Raw genomic sequence first — 11,355 nt, forward strand, 5'->3', positions numbered from 1 at the left:
GGGGGAGTGACAACATGAGTTATTGCACTGGGTGTTACCAATCCTAGCAAAGTCACCAAATTTACATTTGTGAAAGGTGAAGCCTTGAGAGATTTCATGATTTGTCCAAGGTCCTTTGGTAAGTTTGTGTTCAGGCAACACTATGACTCAGGCTTCCTGACTCTTAGCTGGGTATTCCGTCTAGTGGATGCTGCCATGATATATTATCCAAATAACCTTTGACTTAGACCAACCATCTATGAACAACCCTCACTTCCCGGACCATGTCTAACACTGAGACATGGGGGGTGGGGGAGCGGGAGGTCTGGTTATAGTTAAGAAACTCTGAATGGTTTGCACACCACCACCACCACCACCCCAGGATTTCTGTGCTTTTACTAGCAGATTTGTAAGGATAACTGAGTATGAACTCAATACCTTCTCTATGTTCTTCCCACCATGACAACTTGGTTTAGAGTGCTGTGTGCAGAAGAAGGACTTTGAAAAAACACAGTCTCCGACTCTCCACCCTTGTTGCTACTCCAACCACTTCATTGGTATGCTGTAGTTCCTGTCTTTTCTGCTTAATGTGTACTTATTGTATCCCTCCTTCACTGACGTTTCTCTATGTCTCTCACTCTCCACTAAAGCCCTGCCAATATTTTGCTATATTAAAGAAGGAATAAGAAAATCATTCCTTCTCCCAGTTTCTGGTCTGCACACCAGATTCTTCATTTATAAAATAACATCATCTATTTTATCTAGATGGGTCCATACTCCAGAACAGAGACTTGAACAGCAAACCTGGAAGAGTTTAGAGGGATAAATCCAATTATTTTCTGAAGGACACACAAGAGCTGAATGAAAAATTTAATCACCTGACTCCTGGAATGAAAAACATACTATCACCAAGATGTCAATATTTTATTAATTAATATAGAAATGTGAGTCCAATCAAAATACTAATGGTGATTTTTTTTTTTAACTTTACAAATAGATTCAAAATTTATACAGGAAGATTTTATGCAATTATATGTAAGAAAATTTCACACTACATATTTAAATCTGTTACAAAGTTTCAGTAGTTAAAATAGCATGGTTGTTGTTATTGCTAAATGCTGTCAAGACGGTTAGACTTACAGAGACCCCGAGGTCTTGTGAATCTTTGTCAGAAAGCCTCATCGTTCTCTTGCAGAGTGGCTGGTTTGCTCAAACCATCGACCTTGTCCAGTGGTTAACATATGGAGCCACATCACGGTACCAGCACAGAAACTGACAATTTGATCAGTTAATGTCACTATTATTCAAATTTACACACCAACCACTAAAGCCAGTGAGGATGACATAGAAGAATTCTACCAACTTCTTCAATCAGAAACTGATCAAACATGCAATCAAGATGTATTGATCATTACTGGTGATTGTAATGTGAAGGTTGGGAGCAAAGAGGAAGGATCAGTAGTTGGAAAATATGGCCTTGGTCTCCAGCATAGAGATGCTAAAGCAAATGGAAGAAATGAGGTGGTCCAAGAGCTGAACAGAAAATGTCAATGATCAGATCGAGAAGATAAAGCCAACTATTACAACAAAATGTGCAAAGATCTGGAATCAGAAACCCAAAAAGGAAGAACACGCTCAGCATTTCTCAAGCTGGGGGAACTGAAGAAAAAATTCAAGCCTTGACTTTCGTTATTGAAAGATTCTCTGAGCAAATTATTGAATGATGCAGAAAGCATCAAGAGAAGATGTAAGGAATACACAGAGTCACTGTACCAAAAGGAAATGGTTAATGTTCAACCATTTCAAGAGGTAGCATATGATCAAGAGCCAATGATACTGAAGGAAGGAAGTCCAAGGTGCATTGAAGGAATTGGAAAAGAACAAAATACCAGAAATTGATGGGATTAAAAACTGAAATCTTTCAAGAAAGTGAGGCGACACAGGAGGCACTCAGTCATCTCTGCCAAGAAATTTGGAAGTTAACTATCTGGCTGAGTGATTGGAAGAGATCCGTATTTGTGCCCATTTCAAAGAGAGGTGACCCAACGGAACGCGGAAATCATCGGACAATCTCTTTGATATCCCATGCGAGTAAATTTTTGCTAAAGGTAATACAGAAGCAGCTACAATCATAAACAGAGAACTTCCAGAGGTTCAATCTAGAGTCAGAAGAGGCCATGAAATGAGGGATATCATTGCTGATGTCTGATGGAACTTGGCTGAAAGCACAGAATATCAGAAAGATGTTTACCTGTGCTTTATTGACTATGCAAAGGCTTTCGATTGTGTGGATCATGACAAGCTATGGACAACATTCCGAAGTATAAGTATTCCAGAACACTTAATTGTGCTCATGAGGAATCCGTACCTGGACCAAGAAGCAGTTGTTAGAACAGAACATGGGAACACTGAATGGTTTATAATTTAGAAAGGTGTACGACAAGGTTGTATTCTTTAACCTGTATGCTGATTTAAAAATCCCAGAAGCTTGATTATATGAAGAAAATCGTGGCATTAAGATGCAGGAAGACTCATTAACGACCTGCAATATGCAGATGATACAACTTTGCTAGCTGAAATTGAAGAGGACTTAAAACATTTACTGATGAAGATCAAAGAGCACAGCCTTTGGTATGGATTACATATCAACGTAAAGAAAAAACTCCTCACCAGTGGACTAAAACAGCATTCTTATCAAGGGAGAACAGATTGAAGTTGTCAAGGACTTCGTTCTTCTTGGATCAACTATCAACACTCACTGAAGCAGCAGTCAAGAAATCAGGTAAATCTGCTTCACAGGACCTTTTTAAAGTATTGAAGAGCAAAGATGTCAGCTTGAGGACTAAGGTGTGCCTGACCCAAGCCATAGTATTTTCAATAACCTCATGTGCAAGCGAAAGCTGGACAGTGAATAAGGAAGACCGTAGAAGAATTGATGCTTTTGAGTTATGGTGTTGAAAGAGAATATTGAAAGTGCCATGGGCACCAAAGGAACCAATAGATCCTTTTTGGAAGAAGTACAGCCAGAGTGCTCCTTGGAGGCCAAGATGGCCAAACTTCGTGTCTCATACTTCTGACATATTGTCAGGAGGGACCAGTCTCTGGATAAGGATATCATGTTTGGTAAGTTGGAGGGTCAGAGATAAAGAAGAAGACTGCAACGAGATAGGTGGGCCAAGTGTCAGCATCGATGGACTCAAGCACGGCAACAGTAATAAGGATGGCCCAGGATTGGGCAGTGTTTGGTTCTGCTGTGCATAAGGTCGCTATGGGTCAGTACCAACTGGATGACACCTAACAACAACAACAATTGATTAAATGCTGCCATTATGTTTGTTTTTTTGTGGTGTTGCTGCTTTCTTTTTTCTATTTGTCTTCCTGTGCTGAGTTAATGCTTTTTGTGTTATTTTTTGTGAGTTTCCTCATAGTTTTAATGTTTCCATGTTCTTCTTGGATTTTCATTTTCTTGATATGTTGTGAACTGTTCATTTTCTTTGAGGTTACTTTATAATCCATTAACTTTTCCCTCTTAATTTAGTGAAGTCTATTTTATCCTGTAATCTATCTGACCTTCTCACCATTTGGATCTCTGTTCCTACCTCTTTAACTTCTTTTACATTGTAAGTGTTTTGATCATAGACTGACCTCCCAGATTCTCTGAGTTTGTTCTTAAAGTTTTGTGCTGTTCTTGACTTTTCCTTCTGTTGATTTAGTTCTGGGAGGTGCTGCCACGTATGTCAGTCTCTGGTTGTTGTCTGTTTTTGTTGGTTCTCAGTCCACAGAACTCCCTTTAGGATGTTTTGTGGTGAAGTGTTGACTTGGGCAAAATCCCTTGGCTTCTATTTATTCTGGAATGTTTTGATTACACCATATTTGATTGAGAGCTTTGCTGGATAAAGGATTTTTGGTTGACAGTTTTTTTCTTTCAGGGTTTTATATATGTCTCCCCATTGCCTTCTTGCTTGCATGGTTTCTGCTGAATGTTGTTGTTGTTGTTAAGTGCCGTTGAGTCGATTCCGACCCATGGCGACCCTGTATAGGGTTTCCAAGGAGCAGCTGATGAGCTTGAACTGCCAACCTTGTGGTTCAAACGGCTTTTCAGTCTGGTGCATTAACCCACAGTGCCACACCAGGACTCAGAGCTTAATAAAACTTGCTTGCCTTTGTATGTAATGCTTCTCTTTTTCCTAGCTCTTTTCAGGATTGTCTCCTTATCTTTGATTTTGGAGAGCTTGATTATGAAATGTCTCGGTGATTTTCTTTTGGGGTCTATCCTTCCTGGGGTTCTTTCAGCTTCTTGAATGTTTATCTTCTCATCCTTCAAGATGTTAGGAAAAGTTTCTTCCAGCAGTTCTTCAACTATTTCCTCTGTGGACTTGCGTGATTCTTCCAGTTCTGGAATGCTGATAATTCTTAAGTTATTCCTCTTCATGTTGTCCAACATGAATCTTAGACCTTCTTCAGATTAAAATAAGTTGTGTGTGTGTGTGTGTGTTCTTCTATCTTAGTGGTATTGAGGGATTTGTCTTCCAGCTCACTAGTTCTTCCTTCCTTGTCTTCTATTCTACTCCTTTCCCCTTTCAGTGGATTGTCTATTTCTGATATTCTGTTATTGATCATTTGGACCTCTTTCTGTAGGTTTTGAATTGTTTCCAATGCTGTAGCTATCTTATTTGATTGTTCCTGTAGCGCTCTCCTGACTTCTTCCTTATTTTTCTCAACTCCATTGTAAAGCGTTTTGAAACATTTTATAATCATTTTTCTGAATTCCTTCTCAGGCATTTCCAAGGCCTGCCCTCCTTCCAGAATGGAGTCCAGTCTACCTCTAGGTAATTTGTCTCAGATATTTTATCTTGTTTCTGGATATGTGCTGATATGGTCATCTGCTTTTGTTTCTTGGACATGTTTAGTGCTTATCTGTGGCCTTAATACTTAATTTAGTGTGTGTTTTGGTATTTTTTATGCTTTCTGATTGCCTCCAGGTAAATGTGATCAAGATGTGGGCTTCCCTTTTCACTCTTCTTATACTCAACTCAGAGTAACTGTCACAGGTGCTGTCTGCTTCCCTGGTGTATGGCAGTTGGTATTGGTTCTTGCCTGCATTTTGTTGTTTTATAGAGTTTGATTGCTGTCTCTTTTTGAGTAAATAGGGAGATAAAGAGTCCCCCAAAGGTAAAAGAGGGGGCATAAAACAGCAAAACGGCAGCAACCAAAAAAAAAAAAAAAAAACCCAAAAAACTAGATCGGAGATGTAGTTTATAATCGCAGAAAAGGGAGAGGAAGGAGAGAAGAAAAAAAAAATCTGAGCCTAATATGAGTATGATTTTAATGTCCTCTTTGACCTTCTTGCCCTTCAAGGCCATTTGATAAATTTCAAGATGCCACTGTTGGTTGTTATCCTACTTCAGGATTTAATTTAATTTTTGGCCTATTTTGTTTTTAAACTCTATTTCTCTCCCCACACCTCTTGTTCTGGCCTTTTCCTATTAAAAAACAATTCAGGGCAGTTCTTGGGCTGAGAGTATCTGTGTGCATGCGTGTGGCAGAAGAACCCACCAGTGGTGGGGGTAAGGGGTGTCCACTCACTCAGGCTCCCCTTCTAGTCACCAGAACGGAGGTTCACCAACAGTGGGTGGCCAATGAACAGATAACAAACAAACATACAAAAAGAAAATCAGAACAAAACAAAACCGACAAAGTGTATTGTCCACCTCTGTGTTGGGGGTTCCTTCAGTGTTATTCCATGGTGGGTCTGTTCCCCGACTTGATCTTGCTGTTTTGTCTCACCCAAGTTGTCCGCTCCGGGCCCCTGAGCCTGGAAGATTCAAATATATGTGATTTCTTACTTCAGCTACAAGTTCCACTAACTATAAGTCTTGAAACTTTTAAAATATTCCAAGCTATATGGTTCAGAGTATTGAAGCTGTGCCCTGAACCCGCTTCGCCTGGTATCCTGTGGTATTGCTGACAGAGATCTTCACTGTACCTCTACCCTATCCACCCTCAAGTCCTGCATCTGTGGTGGTTTTCTTGACATATAGTTCTTCCTTTTTATAATTTACTTTATTAGACTTTCTTTTCATAGTTTCTTCCTTTGCTTTCACACTAAAGAAATATTCTTCCTTGCCTACAAATCACATGAACATTCACCTACATTTTCATTCTTTTGTTATTTGTTTTTGTACATAGATTTCATTTTGCTTTTTTTACTTAATTTTTTTTTATTAAAAACACATTTCATACTTATTCCAGAACACATTCAAGTTCTTTGTCTTTTTATTTTTTTAATGAGCATATTTCAAAGTGTCATTGTACTATATTATGCAAGGGAAAAGGCCTTTAGTAGAGTAATCAATTGCTTGGGTTTGATAAGGATGTTTTATAGAGGGCTTTCACGGTGCCTCTGTAGAATAACATTAGACTTCAAAACCTGAGGTCTGTAGTTCTAGCCCACCAATGCTCAGCAGCAAAAAAATTAGACTTTCTACTCTCTACAAGATTCATAGACTTGGAAACCTTGTACTGAGTATTATGAGTTGGAACCAACTCTATTCCTGTTTTTTAAAAGTAGATCTTATAACAATAAGTAATAATAATAATTAATAAATAATTTTAAAGCGAAATCTTACTAGACATTGTTTTTCAACACAACAATATAAGGATATCTTATGTTTATACATATATATGTGACTACCTCATTGTGGTTGTTATTATTGTTAAGTTCTGTCGAGTCGGTTCTGATCCATAGCGACACTGTATAGGGTTTCCAAGGAGCAGTCGGTGAGCTTGAACCACCGACCTTGTGGCTCAAACCAACTTTGCAGTACAGAGCATTAACCCATAGCGTCACACCTTCAAATTTCCAGTAGTACATTTCAAAGAAGACTAACAGAGAAGAGTAAAACATTATAAATGAAAATGAAATCCCTGTCCTAGGTGCAACTCAGATAACCTCTGAAGATCCCAGCAATCCAGTAATATCAACACACTGTAGGATAAGCACTGAACTGCAGTTCATGAAGTTGGTGGTTCAAATCCTTTGAAATCCTATATAGAGTTGCTGAATCAGAACCAACTTGATGACATTTAATAGCAACAACGCTTTTAAATGTGAAAGATTTTGCTGTTTCTTTGTTGTCTGCTATTGTTTGTGTGTTTAATTAAATTTTATTATTGTTGCTGTTGTTGTTGAGAATATACACAGCAAAAGCATACACCAATGTAATAGTTTCTACATGTACAATTCAGTGTCACTGAATATGTTCTTTCAAGTTGTACAGCCATTCTCACTCTCCTTTCCTGAGTTGTTTCTCTCCATTAACATAATTTATGTGTGTGTATGTTGCTTGTTTTTGTTTCGTTTGATTCAGTGGACCTCCTGGTAGGACTTAAAGGCAAGACTCTATACTCTCCAAGTCTCAGGAGTTCCTCACATTTTGTGCCAAGAGATATAAGGAATTCTAGGATTGACAGCACTGCCCTAGCTCCAAGACAGACTTGTGGAAAGGAGTAGTGACTCTTCTTTCTTGAGCAAAATTTCACAACAATCATCGAATTTTACTGTACTGGACAAAGAGAGGGTTGGTAGTCCCTGGACATCTATTCACGTACTTGCTCATGACCAACACTCACTACATGGCATGTACAAGAAGGCACCAGATGACATGTACATGAAAGCACTAGTGGAGTCTTCAGGGATTTCACATCAAACGAGCCTAAACTAGGTTTTGTAAAACCCAGAGAAAATTTCACTTCCCACAAATTTTAATCAGGGCTCTTCTCCTCTCAATACACCAAATCTACATCATGCTTCCCAGGCTCCCCATCATTATTAGTTTATAAAGATTCATTGATATTCAATTAAGTAGTTCTAATGTTCTGAGTACAACACTAGACAGCACTTTATAAAGAATACATCTGCCCTCTGGAGACCACTGGGGAAGCCAATTAGGCGGGGTGAATTTGCATATCAATCCAGCTGTGGAATGAAGTCAGCCTTGTTCTCTAGTCACAATGTGAAGAGCAAAGGGAGGCATCCAAGTATTCTTTTGTCCTTTATTCTCTCACCTCAAGTGAGCCACAGTCTTCATTAAAAGCCTGTGAATACTGGGAGAGAAAACCCATAACTGCTCCCAGTCCCCACCAAGTAAGCAAGATCACTTAGTGGTAATTATTAATGGGAAATGTTTAATGCCCTCCAAAAGGATAGTACTAACTGACATAAATATTGTATTACTTAACAAGGGATTTTTGCTTCTGGTGTTGAAAAATTGTGTAGTAATTATATTGTCAAGTTAAACTTGAATATAATCAATTTGCAATTTTCTAATGACAATTCAACTCAACAAACATTTAATAAGCCACTACTACCCTGAGACCCTGTGTAAAGTGCTACAATATGAGGAAGCCCATACTTTGATAAAATACAAGTAGCAACTTCCAGTGATCATAAACTATGAAAGTTGGAAGGGCCCCTAAGCTCACTGAGCCAAACCCTATATACTGTCCCATGTTCTACCACTACAAACCTTGAAGATCTTTGAGGCTATTTATTACTTATCCCCTTATATATCCTTTCTCAGGCTAAACTGAAGTTCTTCCACATTTGACAACACTCCAGCACTAGCTTTCTGCTAAGCATGGTAAAGTTTATCCTCAGCCCTCTATATGTGTAGGTCCCAGAATTGAGCAAAATTCCTGAGACCTGATCTCACTAGGCAGGACAGGGTAAAGCTCTCCCCTCTCTCTTTGTAGATAGCATGCTCTTATTAATGCAGATTAGCATCAGAACAACTTTTTAACAGCAGCAGTGCTTATGGAGTCCTGGTACGTCACTATAGGATAAGGATTGATAACCACAAGATTGGTGGTTCAAACTTACTAGCCACTCCGTGGAAACCCAATATAGGATTGCTATTAGTCAGAATCAACTCAATGGCACCTAACAACAATAACAACATACTCTTAAAAGGAGCCCTGGTGGCACAGTATTTTAAGTACTAGACTGCTAACCACAAGGTTGGTGGTTAAAACCTACTAGCTGCTCCATGATAGCAGTCTGCTTCCATATAGATTGCAGTTTTGTAAATCCTATGGAGTAGCTCTATTCTATCCTATACCCAGAATCAACTGAACAACAATGGATCATACTCTTAAATTAGCTGTATGGTATAATTAAAAGCACACAGGCTTAGTCATACCTGTAACCTTGAGCAAATTAATTGACCTCTCTAGTGCACAGTTTCAACATAAAACCAAACGGCCACTACTCATCTGTCTGTCGTATGGTGGTGGCTTGTGAGTTGCTGTGATTCTGAGGGCTATGCCACCGGTATTTTAAATAACCAGCAGGGTCACCCATGGTGGACAGGTTTCAGATGAGCTTCTTCACTTTCAGCAAGCAAGGTTGTATCATCTGCATATCGCAGGTTGTTAACAAGTCTTCCTCCAATCCTGATGCCAGGTTTTTCTTCATAGAACCCAGCTTCTCGTATTATTTGCTCAGCATACAGGTTGAATAAGTATGGCAAAAGAATACAACCCTGTCTCATACCTTTCCCAATTTTAAAACATTCAGTGTTCCCATGCTCTGTTCAAACAACTGCTTCTTGGTCTAGGTACAGATTTCTCAGAAGTACAATTAAGTGTTCTGGAATACTCATATTTCTCAATGTTGTCCATAGCTTGTCATGATCCACACAATCGAAAGCCTTTGCATAGTCAATAAAGCACAGATAAACATCCTTCTGTTATTCTCTGCTTCCAGCCAAGATCCATCGGACATCAGCAATGATATCTCTCGTTCCACGGCCTCTTCTGAATCCAGCTTGAACCTCTGGAAGTTCTCTGTCAATGTATGACTGTAGCCGTTTCTGTATTACCTTTAGCAAAACTTTACTCGCTTGAGATATCAAAGAGATTGTCCAATGATTTCCGCATTCTGTTGGGTCACCTCTCTTTGGAATGGGCATAAATATGGATCTCTTCCAATCAGTCAGCCAGATAGTTGTCTTCCAACTATCTTAATCTATATACTGAGCAAATAATCTGAAAAACTGGACTCTATGAAGAAGTACACAGCATCAGGCTTGGAGGGAGACTCATTAACAACCTGAAATATACAGATGACTCAGTCTAGGCTTGATTAAAATGAAGTGAACGTAAAACACTTGCTGATGAAGTCCAAAGACTGCAGTCTGGATTACATCTCAAAATAAAACAAAAATCCTCCTAACCAATAAGCAATGTCATGACAAGCAGAGAAAAGATTGAAGTTGCCCAGAATTTCATTTACTTTGATTCACAATCAACATCTATAGACATAACAGTCAAGAAATCAAATGACATATTGCAACGGGCAAATTTGTAATAAAATCCCTATTTAAAGTGCTAAAAAGCAAAAATGTCATCTTGAAGACTAAGGTGCGCCTGCCCCAAACCGTGGTATTTTTAATGGCCTCATATGCAAATGAAAACGAGTCAATGAATAAGGAAGGCTGAAGAAGTACCAACACATTTAAATTACAGCATTGGGAAGAATCTTGACTATCCCATGGACTGCCATAACAATGAACAAATCTGTCTTGGAATAAGTACAGCCAGAATGCTCTTTAAAAGTAAGGATGGCAAGACTTCATCTCACTTACTTTGGACATGCTATCAGGAGGGACCAGTCCCTGAAGAAGGACATCAAGCTTGGTAAAGTAGTGGATCAGCAAAAAAAAAGGAAAACCGTCAAAGAGATGGATTGGCACTGTGACTGCAGCAAGGACTCAAACAGAGCAACCATTGTGAGGATGATGCTGGATGAGGCAACATTTTGTTCTATTATACATGATGTCTCTATGAGTCAGAACCAACTCCATACCACCTAACAACTAATAATAGCTCTTATTTTTTCTTAGCCTACTAGAGGTTTAACAATTTTACTTTAAAGAATTAGCTTTGGGCTTCATGGTTTTCTGTTTGGGTTTCATTGGTTTCTGCTGTGAATTTTGTTTTTGTCTTATTTTCTCTTTTCTTTAGGCTTATTTAGCTACCCTTTTCTAGTCTCATAAAGTGGAAGTTTGAGGAGCACTGTGACTCCGTAAGATAAGCACTGGACTGAGAACGGCAAGGTCACCGGTCCAAGCCCACCAGCCACTCCATCGGAGAAAGATACGACTTGCTGCTCCCTCAAACATTTAAAGCCTCAGAAACACTATACATGGTTGCTATGAGGCAAACCTGACTAGATGACAACAGGAACAATGAAAGTAAAAAAATGATTATTAATTTTTATTATTTTCTAATATATGTTTTTGATGCTGTAAATTGTAAACACCGCTTTTGCTGCATCACATAGATTTTTGTTGTTGTTGTTGTGTTTTAATTTTG

The sequence above is a fragment of the Chrysochloris asiatica genome, unplaced genomic scaffold (genome assembly GCF_000296735.1).
Source record: "Chrysochloris asiatica unplaced genomic scaffold, ChrAsi1.0 scaffold00301, whole genome shotgun sequence".
Lineage (NCBI taxonomy): Eukaryota > Metazoa > Chordata > Mammalia > Afrosoricida > Chrysochloridae > Chrysochloris > Chrysochloris asiatica.